General features: G+C 55.4%; 1 pseudogene; it reads left to right on the top strand.

Moving 5' to 3' along the window:
- Positions 1-4,139: 4,139 nt before the first annotated feature.
- LOC124681765 lies at positions 4,140-5,300 on the top strand (annotated as a pseudogene).

Raw genomic sequence — 5,300 nt, 5'->3', positions numbered from 1 at the left:
CACAAAAAACGCAACAAATCCGGAGATCAATTTTCGAGCTATTTTTTGGGGCAAAATTTTTGGGAAATTTTTTGGGCGAAATTGGTGAAATTGGAGGGTCAAATTCGTGGCAACCTTTGCTCTGATACCATATGATGCGGCCTAAGGCCACGTGGGTTGCCCGATCTCACGAATTGACCGAGGAAAGGCGGGGGAGAGGAAGAACACGAAGAACACGGCGAAGAACACGATGAACACACGCGAACACACGCAACACAACCCGATACAATTCCGGTTTACTCCCGATAGCCCGAACCACTATCCCGATAGAATCTCTCAAGGGAGAGACACGCGGTAGAATCCCCGAGAGGAAGATCGGTATACGATCGGTGGAATCACACGAGTGAGAGACCGGTGGTAGAATCACAAGTGTGAGAGACTATTCATATAAGAAGTGCCTTGATACAACTCATAGATTTGTGTCTAAGAGAGGAGGGGGTTTCCCTAATCCCGGAGGGATGGTGGAGGCATAAGCCAAGTTCTCACTCAAGTTATGTCTTACCTAATGAAGGGGGAGGTGGGAGCCTATATATAGGGAGCCACCAAAGGAAGGGTAGTTTAGGCATACAAAGGGATAAAGGGTTCAGATTTGATGCTCTTTGCAGTGGGGCGTCAGGGCCAGCACATGTAGGGCGATAGGGTCGGCGCAGGTAGGGCGGCAGTGCCGTCGTCCTCAGGCGTAGTGGCGGTGCGGCAGTGCCGGTCTTCCTGGCGCGTCTCCTTATCCTCGACGTTCTCTTCCATGCTTCCGTGACCTCGGCCTTGAGTCCTCGAGCCTCCATGGTGTCGTCCACTTCCTCCGTACTTGGCGATGTGTTCCTATCATGGTCATATGAAGGAGGATGAAGTAGCATACCATTCATGAGAGACAATTGTAGGCACGCATAAAGGAGAAGATTCACCTTTGCGTGACGTGTCGGCGTTGACGCACATGATGCGGTGGAGACCGAAGGTCGCCCCGTATCACTAATCTTTATAGCAATTCATTTCAAGAAGCTAATCTTTGTAGGAATTTACTCATGCTAGTAAATGAAGAGAAAATGTCCATCGTTATCACCTCGACGTGTTATTCCGGCTGTGATGGATAGAGTTTGCGACGAAGTTGGTCATGAATTGTTGATATTCATCGTGTCATATGTATGACGAGTTCACGATGAGGCGGCTGTGGATTACTCCGTTGATCGACGACTGGGACTCATTTATGGGGGCAGTACACTATCCGATCCTCTCATTTCGAGGTCCGTGTGAGGGATCGAGTCACCTTTGCAGCTTCAGGATGTGGATAGAGCTGCCATGTCAAGAATTGAAGGACGGGGAGAAGAGAATGCAGCGGCAGCCACCGGTTTTTTTTTTTTTTTAGATGAAAGGCGTCTCTGCCCTGTTCCATCTCACAGAAATGCAACCAAGTTTTTACATACGTCAGTTTAAGACCCTTACAGCCTATCCTGGAGGCAAAACGTTCACTAAAATGCAGCAAAACCAGAACTGAAAACATCACTTTAGATTAGATCTAAGAAAGGAAATGCACTTTGCAAAGGTTCCTGGAACATGTTCTTCTCTCCGCTGGGCAGTTTTTGCTTTCTTTGTGGATCAGGCTCTCAGCTTGACATCACCGTACGCCTCTGGGGTTCCTGGACCGATCACCTTCGTGCCAATCCTCCTCCTTTTCATCGCCATCCGATTTGGGGAAGTTCCAGCGCTTTCTTCTCCAGCTCCACGCACCAATCTTCTATCTTCTCCTGCCATCACTCCTTGCACAACGGCATCCATTTCCTGAGCAGACGTGCAATCCTCCGCCAGATACTCTGCATACCAGACCAGATTAGTCGACCAAAAAAGATTTCATTCCTCCTTTTCCACATGTTCCAAAAGACAGCAGATGTTAGCGTATTAACAGCCCCATTAGTTTCATTACTAACCCACAATCTAGCCACTGATTCATAATCGTGTCCTACCCGTTTCTTCGTAATAGTAGAAACAAAATCCCACACATTTTTAGCAATATCACACAAAATAAACATCTCATGTCTTGGATTGACTGTCTTTTAGCTAAATTATCCCTCGTTAAGATTCTATTGTTTGAAAATAACCACAGAAATACCTGCACCCTAGGGGGATAGAACACCGCCACGAGGTGAGAACTCGTTCGCGTCGCTTCTCATTTGGCTTGACTCAGACGCCCCCAACCCTAACTTCCCCAGCCCCCTCCCCATCACCCAGCCTCACCGCCGCCTGAGACCGTCGGCGGGCAAGCCCGCGACCTCGAGGACGGCGGCGGCGAGGCGACCTCCGAGCGCTGCGTTCGCTTCGGCGGTCGGCGCGCCCGTTCTCGGCGGCCAGATGCAGAGCTCATCCTGGCCATGGACTGCCCGACCTTCCTCAACCTCTGTCTTCTCCCGCGCGGAGACGGCTCCAAGCTTCACGCCGCAGGTGCTCGCCACCATGGAGTGGGTCAAGGTGACCTTTTGCAGCGGATCTAGGCGGGCAGTGGCTGCAGACGGGACAGGGGTCCCAGACACCCGTCGCTGGCGCGGTGCCCCGGTGGGTGTGGCCTCCCTTTGCTCTTCCCCATCCTGGATGTCGTCGGCAAGCTCCTGGTGGTCATCGTCCTGCGTTGCACACGCTTCTGGCCAGCTAGATCTGGGGATCTGATGGCCAAGCCGTGCCTTTTCGTCGAGCTGCGAGCGGTTGGTGTGGTGGCCGGGGTCATCCCAGTGAGTATGTGGCTTTTCCTCTTTGGCTTGTCGGTTTGGGGGAGTCTGGAGGCCGGAGCGGCGGCTCCGGGTGGCGAACGCACGAGCGATTCTGCGGCGAGCCTCGTGGCGGTGGTGTTGGTCGTGTCCCTTGGCCGTGAGGGCGGCAACCGGCAAGGCACGCGGCATCAGGAGCTCCTGGCGAGGTTTGGCACGGGGTGCCATTCCTCGCCCAAATCCAGATCTGGAGGCGCGGTTGCAGTCATGGTGTCCCTCGCCTTCGCGGTGGGGGCTGGAGCTAGTTCCACCACTCGGGGTAGATGGGTGTTGTGGTCGAGCGAAATCTTAGGTCGACGATGTCGGTTCTGGTATCGGCGATGCCCATTGGCGCCGCTTCCCCTCTTGTGGGCGATGCCGTGGCTCCACCTCACCTCCCCAAGTTCTTGCTCCGGGTGAAACCCTGATCTTCGAACCAGGCGGTGGCGGCACTGCTGCATCGTAACCTCGTTGGAGGCACCGCTCTGGAGCAGAGGTCCTATCTTTGCCATGCCTGCTTTGGTGGTAAAGGTGGAGCTTTCTCTGCGGTCGAAGAGTTTTCGCAGTGGATTCCTAGCTCCAGTGCTTCGTGGGAGGCCAGTTTTAACCCATGGAGGCGTCGTCCACCTCGGTGCTATGTTCGCCGAGCGACGCAGCCGCGGTCGGCGGGGTGTCGTCCGCCGCTGTTGTCGGTGTTGCGGTGGGCTGGGGTTCGTCCCCACGCGGGCATGTCTGATGGCGTCGTGACCACCGGTTCCGGACTTGGGGTCGGACCGTGGCCATGGCTGGTGACCTCCGCACGGCACTGTGATGTTGGGCTCCCTCTCTTTCGCTCATCGTCTTTGCGAGGCTTCGTTTTTCTTCTCATGTGCTCTTTTCGTTACCAAGCTTATTCTATCTGTTGTAGCGCCTTCTCCGGTCAAGCCTATGTGCTCGGCCTAGTTTAGTTGTGCTCTACTCTTCGTCTTAGCTTGATCCTTGATCTGCGTTGTAAGAGGATGTCCTCAACACTTTGTATCGTTTCGGCCGTGCTAGTTTTATTAATTCATAGTTAGGCTTTATAGCCTTTTATTATATAAAAAGAAGCACCGCCACCGTAGCCCGTAACCAGCAGGACGTTTGAAGCCTTCTTTGGACTTACACTCCATTAATTCCTTCTCTGACGAGACCGGGAAGGAGAAAACCGGCCCGGCAGCAGCCGTCGCCGCCACGCCGCCAGGCCGAGCCCGAGACCTTCTGTCCACGCGGACTGGCTATAAATGTAGACGGCGATGCCTTTATCCACATCTATCCACAAGTAGCAGCCAGATAGATCTGGTCCCTTATCGGACTTGACCACCGTGCCGGCGACGACCTATATATTCCGACGGCGGGGAGCTCCCTCGGCACAAACAACCCATTCTCCATTTCCTATCCACGAGCACGAATGAAGCGTTCGAGCAGCTTGTGCCTGCTGCTTCTCGTGGCACTCTGCAGCTGCAACTTGGCACGAGCACAGACAGAAATCCTCTTCCAGGTACATGGGGACTATATGGATAACCGCATACATCATTGAGCTGTGATTGATCATGCACGCATATATATATGCAGGGTTTCAACTGGAGTCTTGGAAGAAGCAAGGTAGCTGGTACAACTTCCTCAAGGGGCAAGTCAGCGACATAGCCAAGGCCGGCGTCACCCATGTCTGGCTTCCCCCGCCCTCGCACTCCGTTTCCCCGCAAGGCTACATGCCAGGGCGGCTGTACGAGCTGGACGCATCCAAGTACGGCACGGCGGTGGACCTCAGATCCCTGATCGCTGCCTTCCACGGCGCCGGCGTCCGGTGCGTGGCGCCGACGTGGTGATCAACCACCGGTGCGCCAACAGGCAGGACGCGCGCGGCGTGTACTGCGTCTTCGAGGGCGGGACGCCCGACGACGGCCTCGACTGGGGCCCCGACGCGATCTGCAGCGACGACACCAGGTTCTCGGACGGCACGGGCCACCGCGACACCGGCGACGGCTTCGACGCGGCACCCGACATCGACCACCTCAACCCGCGCGTCCAACGGGAGCTCTCCGCCTGGCTCACCTGGCTGAAAACCGACGTCGGCTTCGACGGCTGGCGGCTCGACTTCGCCAGGGGGTACTTGCCCGCCGTCGCCAGGGCGCACATCGAGAGCGCCCGGCCCGGGTTCGTGGTGGCGGAGATATGGAGCTCGCTGCGGTACGACGGGGACGGCAGGCCGTCGCATAACCAGGATCATGCCGGCAGGGGCTGATGGGCTGGGCGCAGACGGCCGGCGCCATGGCGTTCGACTTCGGCACCAAGGGGGTGCTGCACTGCTGCAGGCGGGCGTGCAGGCCGAGCTGTGCCGCCTCCGCGACGGCGCCGGGAAGTAGTGGCGAAGCGTGACCAAAAGCAAAGCGGGGGCAAAATTGAACTCTTGACAGATGATTCTGCTGTAATTTCAAGTTCAAATGTAACAGCAACTTGTGATTTTCAAGAATAAAAAAGGCAATTAATTTCTAGATTTAAGTAGGAATTGACAAA

This window comes from Lolium rigidum, chromosome 1 (genome assembly GCF_022539505.1).
Source record: "Lolium rigidum isolate FL_2022 chromosome 1, APGP_CSIRO_Lrig_0.1, whole genome shotgun sequence".
In the NCBI taxonomy this organism is placed as follows: Eukaryota; Viridiplantae; Streptophyta; class Magnoliopsida; order Poales; family Poaceae; genus Lolium; species Lolium rigidum.
This window is presented reverse-complemented; position numbering and strand designations above follow the sequence as displayed.